Raw genomic sequence first — 13,216 nt, 5'->3', positions numbered from 1 at the left:
TATAAATAGAATCCTAATGTATATGTTAATCATAAGATATTGCTTCATAACATTATAAACAAACTGAGGAGAGATCAGTGGTGTAGTGCACTTCTCTGGGCCCCCCTGCAAGTAAAATATCGTGGGCCCTCATAGTGGCAAAAAGAATATGATGCCAGAGTGGGGAGGAGCACAATAGTTAGCATCCCCAACCCCCCCCCCCCCCCCCCGGATAGTTGTACAATAAATTAGCTTTTAGCTCAAAAACTCTGCCTTCTCATTTTTTGTTATCGACTTATATATCAGTGTAGTACCTTCTCGAATCTAAATCAGAATGGTCCGAATCTCTAATAAATAACTGGAAGAAGAATCTGGAAATATCTCATCTTACTTCAAAGCAGCGGCACAGCCAGGAATCTTCTTTGGAGGAGGGGGAGTCTTCATGCTACCAAATATTTTATTTGTGATCCTTTGTAATTTTTGCTTGAAACCTTTTTAATAAGGTTACACACAATACACAGATATTTTTTAAAAATAATGTTTGGAGAGAAATGTTAAAGGATAGTAAACACTTCTCTCTTGCACTCTGAGGTGGATGCTACTTGAACCCCAAACATGTAATTCAGCCGCTCACATTAGCCTTTTAATACTAATAGTGAGTTACATACTCAAGCAAACTTATCATTTCAGTTATGGGGGTTGAAGTGGACCTTTATACTCTCGGTGGTGAGCTAACATCAGAAGGTCAATTGCAATCTGCTATGAAGAAATAGCAGCGGACTCCAGTCTTGAGAGAGATAATAAATCGGCGATGAGATTCTATTCACTAAAAGAATTGCTACTCACTGAAATGCTGATTGGAAGGACTGGAGCTTCCAAAATGTTGTTGCCATACAGACATGGTGTTTAATTTTGGTGTTAGTGGACCTCAATATTATTATTAATAATTTTAACTCTGCCATTTCTTTTCGATAGACCATTGATCATATATTTCTTAAAGACTTTTTCATGTAACAAGAGCAGTTTTATTAGTAGATCAGCAGTGCTCGAATTTGTGTAAGCATCCTGCTCCACCTACTACATCGTCTTCAAGCTGATCCATACAAGGATACTTCCTTCTATTCGCGATTAAAATTACCACCTGAGCGCTAGTGTCGCTTCCAATATGGCCACTCTTTGTTTACATTCAGTAGTAGTACGTAATAGCAGCATGTTGTCATGGCTGGTATGGAAGAAATGTTTAAATTATGCAATATTTTTAAATATTACGAATGCGATGTGAATTCCAGGGACTTTAACGAAGGTGAAGCTGTGCTGAGAACGAATCATTTTATTATGATAGGCGAAAATAACATGAAAACGCTGACGAAAGTAATGTATACGCACTGGTGCTGTGCTGTTTCATCTGCATCTCAGGTTGTAACTGGGGCTCTCGGAAATGATTTTCAAATAAAGCAATTCACCTGTATTTACAAAACGTGGGCAGGAGAAAAATATAAACATACCGTTGCAGTTCATCCCCCAAAAAAGCAGGCAGGGTTAATAATAACACCATAATAATAATAGAATTTGCAATTTCATGGAGACTAGCTTAACTGAAAAGGGACTTATTGAATGAAACAGCAACATTAGCATGTCGATTTTCTTTTTCTGGTTACCTTTATGATTACAGACATTAATTAATTCTCAAACTATTTTCATCTTCACACTTAACACTGGAAGCGCCAAGCCGGTCATTTTTACCGTTTTTCAAATTGCAGTTTCTGCTTTGTACAGAAACCTTTTTCTTCGTGCGTTGAAATTTTGTGACTTTTCCTAAAATTTGCAGTACATTATTACTGCTATGCGTTATTTACAAAAATAATAATAATAATGGAAATATTTGTGTTTCTACCTAGAAGCGCCGTTGCCGGTCATTTTGACCGCTAATGTATTTCAATGGAAAACCACTTCTCGATTGGAACGTTGCACTTACAGTTTCCACCCCTATTCTTCCTTCCTCTTTTGGACTCGCCCATATATGTTGGTGTATTGTCGAAGCTGATAAGAAGGAGAAAGTGAGGACTCAGTTTCGTTTGAACACTGCAGTTTGTAAGCATGTTTTCTAGACAATGTGTCCTCAGGGGACACTCCAGGGGAAAATCTGACAGTTGACGAACAATTGTTTCCTTTGAAAGCGAGGTGTAGATTTAAACAGTACATGCCAAACAAACCAGAAAAATTTGGTATAAAATTTTGGATGCTATTGGAGGTATATTCCAAATACGTGTGCAATGCCTTTCCATACCTTGGGGAAGATGAATCAAGGAATGATAATGTTACTGTACCTGAAAATGTTGTATTGAGAATTACTTCGCCTTATCTAAATGCGGGTAGAAATGTAAATACTTACAATTATTTCACATCGCTAAAATTCGCTGAGAATCTAAAGTAGAAGAAGACAAGCCTAATTGGCACTATGAAGAAAAATAGAAAGGAGATTCCTAATGAAATTGTGAACATTAGAACACGAGTATATGAAACATGTTTGCTAAAAATGGAGGACATTACATTGTGTGCATACTAAGCTAAACCAAACAAAAATGTTCTACTCCTAAGCTCCCTGCATTCAGATGTAGAAGTAGATTTGCAAAGCCAGAAGAAACTCCCAGAAACAATCAAGTATTACAACAAAACTAAATGTGGTGTTGATGTTGTTGATCAAATGGCACGTAAATATTCAGTCCGTGCTTCATCACATAGATGGCCGGTACATGTGCTTTACAATATCTTAGATCTGGTAGCAATAAATGCATGGGTAGTTTACATGGCAGTCACGGGGAGGAACGTTATGAGATATAACTTTTTGATAGAATTAGCTGAGGAACTGAGAGAAGGACATTTGAATGCAAAACCCAATAAAATATTGTCAACATCAATATCACATGCACGGAATGTAAGTGGCTCTGTTTCCAGAAAGAGGCTCCAATGCCAGGTGGCATTGTGCAATGAAAACAAAACAAGTGACATTTGTTCAATGTGCAACAAATATGTTTGTGGAAAATGTGTTTCTGCGGCGCGATTCACGAACTGTTAGTAGTCCGATATGTAGTCTAATATGTAGCCGCGTCAGGCTTGTGGTCAAATTTGTAGTCATTTCCTGAATTTGCGATTCTTGAAACTGTCTACAGCGGTCTACAGGCTACAGTCGACTACATATCGGGCTACAGTTGTAGACAGTTCTTGTAGGACCCTTTTTAACCCTCCTAGAGCGGGCTACAGCGAACTACATTCGTCATATTCTGTGTTTGTGTATGACATCCAACTTCAAAGAAGAAAATAGAGCTACCAAAATGGCCCATAATCTGTGTTTTCACGTTTTCGAAAAGCAGAAGGAAATGACAGTGGGCATCGGAAATCCTTTTTCTGTTTCGAAAATATCTTCATAGTAATTTGTCACTGAACAGGAGGTGCCGGATTGATCAAAATTGTGGAACCTCATTTTCCCAACAAAAGGATTGTTTCCCTCAACCTCCTGTAATCCAAGTTAGTAATAATAATAATTATCCATATCTTGCACTAATTTATATGAAAATACACTTCCACGAGCAGATTAAGTTTGGTAGGCATAATTTGTTAGCACCTCTCTTTGCAGGCATTCCTGCTCGTGCACAATACATTTCAAAACATAATTTATCTTGTAATTAATACTTTGTGCAACTTTTAACTGTGATAATTAGTTTCTCCAAGTTTCTAACTTACTCCCACAATAATTTCCAGTTTTGTAAACACTTCCTAATACTCCTATAAAATTTGTGAAAAATCATGAAACATTCGGAACTGTTACCTAGGATTTCATGCGATTTAAAAACAGCAATTTCATCTTCTACAGACCATAAATAATAACCACTCATTTTGAATCTTATGCATCCCATAAGCCATGCCAAAATCGTAATTATACAGAAGTCAAGCCCCAACAGTATGCAGTTTGGTTTTGTACGAACGTGCTTGCAGGCAGACGGATGAGAAGAAGCAGCACAAACTTAAGTGAAAAAAAAAATGTGCATAAGTTATCGATGGCTGTAACAGGACAAAAGTAAATAGTGAAAACATTTCTGAAAAGAAATGAAAACTCTTGATAGGCTACTTAAGGTTGCTAAATCATACAAACGCATGCATCGAAAATGTTCACAGTACACACACCACTTATCATAGCAGCCTATATTTTTGCCAGTTATGTACAATCGTTGTAATGTTGTTTTTATTATTGTTATTTATCCATGCCATTCCATTCGCCTTCTTAATTTCCAGCGATGTGGTTAGCACATCATCGTGCTATGATGCTAGGGGTCCCGGGTATGGCTGTTTCTGAGTGTCCATCCATCAATTTCATCATATCATCCCTCATTCCCATCTTCGCAAATTAGCCAAAAGTGAAGCAAAATAAAGCAAATCAAATCAAATCAACCTAACCGTCTCAATTGTTAACATGGGCTTCAATGAAGTCCCATGAGAGCTATTTTTCTTCTTTGTGCAGTGCTCAAGATTTGTGTGAAATATAGTTTTACATAAATTTATTAAGCATTTACTTAATTTATAAATAAAATTCACAGCACAATAATTATGCATTTATTATGAAATAATTTTTATAATGATCATGCATTAATACAAATTGTTGAAACATATGTCATTTAAAAATTAGATGTGGATAAAAATTGTACTTTACAGCAGGTTTTATTTACACATTGTATACTTAGGACATAGTGTAGATAGAGCACGTTGTATACTTAGGGCATAGTGTAGATAGAGCACATATTATCTGCTAGAACAAAACAGTACACTGTACTGACACAAACACATGTAAACATTTAGAGTTTGTTGTGACGATTATGTGTTCATTACCATGTGCAAACTATATATATATTTTTTTATTTTTCTCAGGTTCCAAGTTCATTCTGGCTTCCCTGGGATCCAGACTCAGGAGCATTAATGCAAGGCACGGTATGGGATTTGTGCTTGGGAAGTGTATTGTACATAAACTTCTCAGTTCAAATCCTGTATCAGCCAGCATAAAACATCTTTCGATGCATATAAAATATTAGGGATATCACTATTATAAACAAGAAGCACTATATTTCCTCTATTGGCAACTCCTCAGCACATTCATGTTTAATTATGTAACACTACTTATCTTTTAATGGTTAAAAAATTGTGGTAGCAATTATTGTAAAACAACATAACTTTCAAAATAGTTAATACATGAGAGGAAATATTTTCCTGTAGTTTACGGTTATTACAAGCATAAGAAAACAGTTTTTCTTTGTGACGTTTCAGGAGAACATACGCTCCTTTCATCAGACATTTATTTTTGTTTTGACTAAAGATACAGTTATAACAATGGTTAGTAATTTTTTAAACAATGAGAGGAAATTGCATTAGAACATGATTTTTTAAAAATTAATATGGTGCACCAAAGCATTCTAGTGTAAATAGGTAAAGAGTTTAGGGTAACAGTTCGTTATATCGGAGACACATTAAAATTGGATATTTTGTGTTTCGCATGGTTCGTACTTACCAATTGTGTATTGTGAAACATAGTTCAAGGTGCCATTATGCTTTTTACACAAAAACAAACACAATTTTTCATATAGAGAGTAGTTTTTATTATTCCTTTTTTCGCTTCCGTAACACACAATATGGTGGGCAGAGGTTGACTACTGTTGTAGGTATGCAGTGTTTCCAACCTTCTTTACCGAAAAATACCTTCTATCATGTTCGTCACGTGTGCAAATTGTATATTATGCATGGGTAGCTGACGGATAGCCCCACAAACCATTTCTGATAAGGTTAGGTTAGGTTAGGCAAGCATAGTTAAAAAAAAGGGGGGGGTTGGAAACTGACGGGGTTACATCATCAAACGTATGTAGCATCCAGTTCACGTAGCGAAAGCAATGGCACTTGTGCGTTGCTGAGATGTTTCTCTTGAAAAATACATGATTTCCCGGTCAAATAGATTCCAGGATGAAAGAAAATACCTCGATGAACGTTGTAAGTAGTTTCTTCTGTAAAAACTAAGAAATGTGTCTCCGATATAACGAACTGTTATCGAGGTTAGCAAAGTTTGCTATGATGCCAGGAGTTAAGGGTTCAAATCCTTCCCAGGACATGGATGTTATTGTGAGTGTCCTTTCGTCAATTTAAACATGTCATTCCTCATCCCCATCTTCATGATTAGCCAAAAGTAGCAGAAGACCAATGCAATAAATAAATCAGTGAATAGGTTAAAAAAATATGTGAACAGAGCATTTTTATTTTAAATCTATAATCCCATATAGTTGGTCCTTTCATTATTGTGTGATTTTAGGTATGACTTGAGATGACCGGACCCCTCTCCGATTTTCTTCATATTTGACATACTCACTAATTGAGGCCTACTAAACATGAATCTGAAGTTAAAATTTGTCGGTCACGTCTAGAAATTGCGAACCATTGACGCTAGCCTCACGAACCATTGGCACGTGATTAGGTTAGTTTCGGTTAGGTTAGGCAAACATAGTTAAAATTTGGTGTCGTGGTAGTATCAGGATCTAGAAATTGGAAATAATTGTGAACCATTGGCACGTGGTTAGGTTAGTTCTGTTAGGTTTGGCAAACATAGTTAAAATTTGGTGTCGTGGTAGTATCAGGCATATATATATATATTTGTTTGTGAAACAAAAAAAATCTCGAAAATCGACAGTTTCCATTCCGAAAACTAACACCTTATTTTCGCTTATTTTGCAATTTCTAGACATTTCCGACAAATTTTAACTTCAGATTCGTGATTAGGAGGCCTCAATTAGTGAGTATGCCAAATGTGAAGAAAATCGGAGAGGGGTCCGGTCATCTCAAGTCGTTCCGTGATTTCTAATCCAAATTGTTACAAATGTCAACATTTCTCTTTTGTTATCAACAGGAATGCAAGGTATATTCTGGAGTGTATCAAATTGTGATGTGTGTAACTTTTAAGAATTTCTTGAAATTCTCATTGAATGAAATTTCTTTAAATTTGAGGTGTAAGCATATGTGATGTGAGTGGTTGTCTTATACATAGATATTACATGAGCAGCTAACAGCAGCTTGGTGTTACATGCTAAAAACACCAAACCTACTAGCATATGCATCTGATAGCAAAAACAAACATCTGAAAAGGTTAGGGTGGTTATGTTTGATTTATTTCTGATCTCAGATGCAGGTGTGAGTAGGTTAGGTAGGTCACGGTTTGGTGCTTTTACCATACTCCAAGTTGCTGTCACTAGCTGCTTATAGATAATGCAAATGTATGTTGTTGTTTTTTTGCCAGGTGGTGGCAGTACTAGTCCATCTTCTTGGCAACAAACAATGAATGACTGTCTGCTGAGAATTCCATACAGTATAACATGGGACATGAAAATCGTCCTTAAAGAAAAAAGAAGTAACATATTGGCCTATCTTTTATGTTTCCGTAGTATGTGCATTCAGTCAGAAATCAAATTCATATGTACAAATGTAGCATGTAACATGACAATATTTTATTCATCAATTAAAAGTTTGGCCAAGTTCAAGGCATGAACAATTTTTGAGCACAAAAACATTCAAAAGTTTGGGAACGAGTTTACAATACTGGACCACTCTCCAATTTCTATGAAATTTCGCCTCCTCACTATTTGTGAAGTCCTAATCACGAATCTGCATGTAATAATTGGCGGTCAAGTATGGAAAATGAAAAAAACAACGAAATGAAGTATGTATTCTTAATGTAACGTAACCCTACCATAAGAACAATAGCTCCACGAAAGACGCCATTTACCCAACATGAAGAAATCAACAGGCAAGACAAGGTATAGTTCTGTTAGCTGAAACATTAATTTTTATTTGTATTTATGCTAATGGAACCTAACCTAACAGGCCTAACCTAACCTCGTAGGCATTCCTCGTCTGTCAGCAAGATTGTTGTGCGTAAAGTGAGACCATTAAGGAATTGTGAGAGAAAGATGGTTCCGAATTGCTGTGTATGGACAATCACCGTGGTAAATCGCAAGGTTATTTTACAAGTTCTACACGTAAACGTACAATTTTAACAACTGACCGCCAAATATGAACTACAGATACGTCATCAGGACACTGAAATTAGTAAGTAGGCGACATTTTATAGAAATTAGAGAGTGGTCCGGTATTGTAAACTCATGCCAAAGTTTGTTCTAATAATTAGTGACATTTGTAATCCGTGAACCTTGAACTTAATTTTCGCTAGTTATTCCAATTGTTCAGATTCTACTTTACTAGGTTCGATACTCAGTGGAGGTACATAGTGGCCCGATTAGCTGGGAATTTCTATTTACAACTGTTATCAATTGTACTCTACTGTTTTCTTGGAAATCTACTGAAACTGAATGGTTTTCTACCAAACACCTACAGTAGATCTAATGTACAGGAAAGAGAAAAAATAATAGGCAAATAGTTCATATCTTTTCATTTTTTTCATTCCACATCATATGTTGCTTTAAAGAATGGAATTCTGTTGAAGTGAAGCACATATTGTCCTCCACTTTTTTTACATTTTCATTTAAATTTCACATTGTGTAGAACAGACCAAATAAAAACTGTTATGGACAACTCGCCTACCATTTCTTTAACATATTGGCTGTAAATATAAATTGTCATTCCTCATGATAAACGATTTGTTTTCATATCTGCTTGAAAATCTACACACAGTAGATGTTTCAAAACACCTGTTGATGTACTGAAAACAGTACAGAAGAGATACTAAAAGTGTAAATCATTTCTTTAGTATTATTTTTAATGTGTATGTAATGTGCTTAGCATAAGATGATGGCTGCTCAGCAGGGCTATTTGTGCATAAAGTTGAGTAAAGAGAAACAGTTCGTACGAAACTGGCAACGTTAATCTTAATGGGTTTGAACAGGTTAAGAAAACGTAGACGTTCCTGCTACGAACGACTAACTTAAGAAAATGTAATGCCAAACAACTAAAAATTTGACATTTGTAAAAAGAAGAAAATTGAGTTTTCACGAGATATTCAATGGGTGGATAATTTAATGGTTTCTTACTCCCTGCATTATAGATAATAATGGCAAAGCATGAAAAATCAGCTGCCCGATCCTGTGGCCGAGTGGTTAGCACATCGCGCTGCGATGCCAAGGGTCCCGGGTTCGAATCCCGGTAGGGCTTGGTTGTTTGTGAATGTCCATTCATCTATTTCATCACTCATCCCATCTTCGCAAATTAGCCAAGAGGCACAAAACGCGAAGTAAAATAAACTGGTACTACTTTACTATACCGGAGACACCTATCAATGTTTTATTTCGCATTTTTTACATTGCTAACGTACTATTCTGCAATGCGGAACATTTCTTTAGGTGAAATAATGAATTTCTAACGAAAATAATGTCTATTTCTTACAATAACGAGTACTTACTGTTGTTCCTTATTTCCCACAAACTTTCACGGGCAGCCCCAAAAATTCACGATAGCCTCACGAACCATCACGGGGACGAGGTATGCCTACTAGGTTAGGTTAGTTTCCATTAGCACTCCTTTCGTTCAATTTAGCATATACGGAAAATACGAGAGGGTATTGTGCTCTCGTGCAGAAAGCAAATGGCGGCAGCAGCAATAGCGCGTTGGAAATAGATTTTCGTAGAAAACCACATACTTTCGCATTAAAATGGACCAAAACTACATTCCCGAACATCAACAACGCTACAGAAAATGATTTGCGTAAGTACTTTCTCGTGTAAATTTGAAGAACTCCGTCTCCGGTATAGTAAAGTGTTACCAATAAACTAAATCAATCAATCATGAAAAATCAGCTGCCTTTACATTTTGCATCATTCAATTGCAACACATAAGAAAAATAGTATTCCTTAGTTCTGCCGCATGTGTTTCAACAGTGACATACAGTAGAAGGTAAGGTAAAACATAGCATCTGTTATTAAATTTCGTGTATTTACACACAATTGCTTTAATTCAACGAGTATTTTCACTTTATACAAATTACTTTGCGGTTACGCGTACATTACGATTACTTCGCAGTTTTAACAAACTAAACTAGTTTTCTGTGCATTCTGCGTAAACAAACAACTCTCGGAATCTCGAAGTACGACATGCATCGATAATGTCAAGGAAATAGCACAACAATCGATTAAAATATCGATTATTTCCATAGATATTGCTTAGTTTCGCCAAGTTCACCACTTTCCTTGTAGCCGTGCGCTGTAGACAATTAAAGATGTAGTCGATTCTTAGTAGACGGTTTCGTGAATCGCACTTTACTACATCTTTTACTACTAAAAACTACTACTTCGTTGTAGACTCGATTTTGTAGTCATTTTCGTGAATCGCCCTGCTGGTGTAGAAAAGGTACTGAAATGCAAAAAATGTAATATGTGAAATTTCATGACGGAAACTTATTTCCTTGAAGAAAATTAATATTTATTGTTGTAATTAGTGCATGGAAAATAAAAATCGCTAGGTTTCATGATATTTTTGTACTTTTTTTTACAAAAAAATATTTTTACAAAATATTTTGTTTTATTAGTCGTAAAAAATAAAAGACTACCATGCTAAAGGTCCCAGGTTCGATCCCCGGCCGGTTCAAATCCGGGAACTTTTGTAACGTTGGAAGCGGCTCCGGCGCCCACCCAGCGTCGAATAACATGGCTACCTGGGGGAAACCCTGGGGGGTAAAAGCTGTCAGGGGCATGATGCTGATCACATCACCCCCACTCACGACCGGATCAAGAAAGTGTGGGGTGTTACCCCCACACCCCCTATATGCCTTCATGGCGTAGTGCTAAGCACAGGGGAGCACTTTACTTTTTTTACTTTTTTTATTAGTCATAATGATTATTGGCAATAGCCTTTTTGAGAAATGGTCAAATTTTAAATACCGGTCATTTTGACCGGAGGTGGCGCTTCTAGGTAGTAAAAAGTCCTGGTGCTTATGGTGTTAATGACTTGCACCTATTTCAAATTTCATACATAACAGATAATACCACCGACAAGGTCTGGGTGGGATAAAACATTGTTTTCGAAAAATTAATGTTTTATTCATAAAGAACAATTTAAAACTTAACTTTCATGGTAACAGAATCATCTTTCGGAAAATAAAGTGAACGGACTCGTGCATTCTTCATAATTTCCTTACCGCATTTCAATGTTATCAGTCCATGCTAATCTTCTGTCAAATAACTCTGTTTTCCCTGATTTATTTACAAATTTCATTTTGTTGATTCCACGGGGTAGAAACACATGTAAACTTTTCACTTGTGATTTGGAGCAAAAAACTGAACAGTAGACTTTACTCTTTCGAACACATTCCCCATGCTTTGAGACATCAACACAACACCGTATCCTACGTAGAGTGGTTCCGGAAAATCCCACCAGATGGCATATCGGTTAATTTTAATCGCGAATCCTCAAATTCGAACAAGGCAATTCGCAAACTAAGAATTTTCACTTCAAACATTGCAGATCACAAATTCGTAACACATTAGAAAAGAAGACCTAGAGTGCGCGTCAAATCTCCTGCATATGGCCTTGAACTGCTGAACAGCACCAGCGAATCACAGACGTGCGGCGTTGCCTAGTTCAGAACCTGTTTCACCTCGCCACTATATCGTGTACCTGGCGCTCGGATATAAATATATTATTTCAAGTGTCAGTAGTTCAACAGATGGAAAGATAATTAATTTGCGAGTATGTACGAAAAACAAGCGTGATTGTAGCTTATACCGTTCCCTCTGTAGAAGCAATGTTATTATAAACGTATTTGCATTGTATCGTTCTTGTTCTCCCTTCGTTCCTGTTGCATTCCGAAACTTTCCGATTAGCGAATGGAACAGGGCAGGTTCGTTCCCAGTGATGGTAGAAGGAGAAATTGACGAAGAGGATACCGTCACTGTTCGTTTTTTCCACGTTTTTAGTGTGTGTGTGTGTGTGTGCAGCATGTCGTTGAGTAAACCAAGTGGTAGTGATAGCGAGAGAAGAGAGAACAATACAGTGTTGTACGAAGCCAGGCACGACAGGTGATTTTTGAGGTGTACAATTTTTTTAAAAAAAATTTTCGAGTGAAGAAGAGAGCAGTAAAATTGACTTTAAGAACTGCCAGGCTCTAACAGCTCAAGCGTGTGGTGTGAATCAAGCTACCGTTTCTCGGATATGTTCGGGGGCAAAACAATGTGGATCGGGTCCTGCTCCAATGTTTCAATCACCTAGAAAGCACATTAACGTACCAAAAAAGAACGACAAACTCAGATAACTTTGAAAAAGACGTAGTTCGTAGAACCGTCTTTGAAATTTACGATTGTGGCGAATTTTCTACTGCCAAAAAGATAACGTACTCTTTACGGGACAAAATATCTTACAAAGGCTGTACAACTTCCACCTTGAGAATATTGAAACAATTATGCAGTCTCTCTGGCATAATTAGGTATGTTCTTTTCTCCCATTAAGTTTATTATATGTTATATTATCTAATGTTCCGTGCTCTCCGTGACAAGGCGTTTCGCTCAACCACGCTGTCTCTTTTCCGTGTGAGATTTCGACATGGCACCGCTGCAGTGCGCTGCTATTGGCTATCGCCATATGAAGGAGATTTGACGCGCACTATAACAGGTGTAGACAATGTGGGAAATTTATTTCAGCTCTTATTTCAATATGAAAAGGCTTGGTCCCCCTTTGAAAATATTTAGTGTGAAGTTAAATTTTAAATATCACGTGTAAAACTAATATTAGCGGTAAAAGTCATGAATTGCCAGGTTTGATGTTTATTGTGTAGCACAGGGGTGCCCACAGGCGGGTTTGAGGACGCAGGTTGCATCGACCATTTTTTGCGGGGGGGGAATTTTTCATTTGCTTTTTTGTGATGAAAATTTGACCGAATAAACAATACAGCATTGGACAGAAGTTGATCTTCGTTAACATGCAATAATCACTTCGTATAGCCTACTGCTAAGGGACGGATGATAAGTATTTTTTGTGGGGGGAGATAGCCCAGTTCTTATTACGTTTTAAAATGTCAGGTGATTTCTTGTGGGAAGATTAATCATTTTGGGGGAAAGAACTATGAAATTCTTTACTCTTAGATTATCACGGGAATTCTACTACGGTGGGCATATTGAGCATTAAATTGGTGGGCTCTTGAGGGTGGAATAGGTCTTAGATTGGCACAGAATTTCCATAGTAACAGGGATCAAACATTGAAGTTTGGGGGGGG

The sequence above is a fragment of the Lepisma saccharinum genome, chromosome 25 (genome assembly GCF_977018435.1).
Source record: "Lepisma saccharinum chromosome 25, izLepSacc3.1, whole genome shotgun sequence".
NCBI classification, from domain to species: Eukaryota; Metazoa; Arthropoda; class Insecta; order Zygentoma; family Lepismatidae; genus Lepisma; species Lepisma saccharinum.
The sequence above is the reverse complement of the archived record's forward strand: the minus strand, read 5'-3'. Positions refer to the sequence as shown.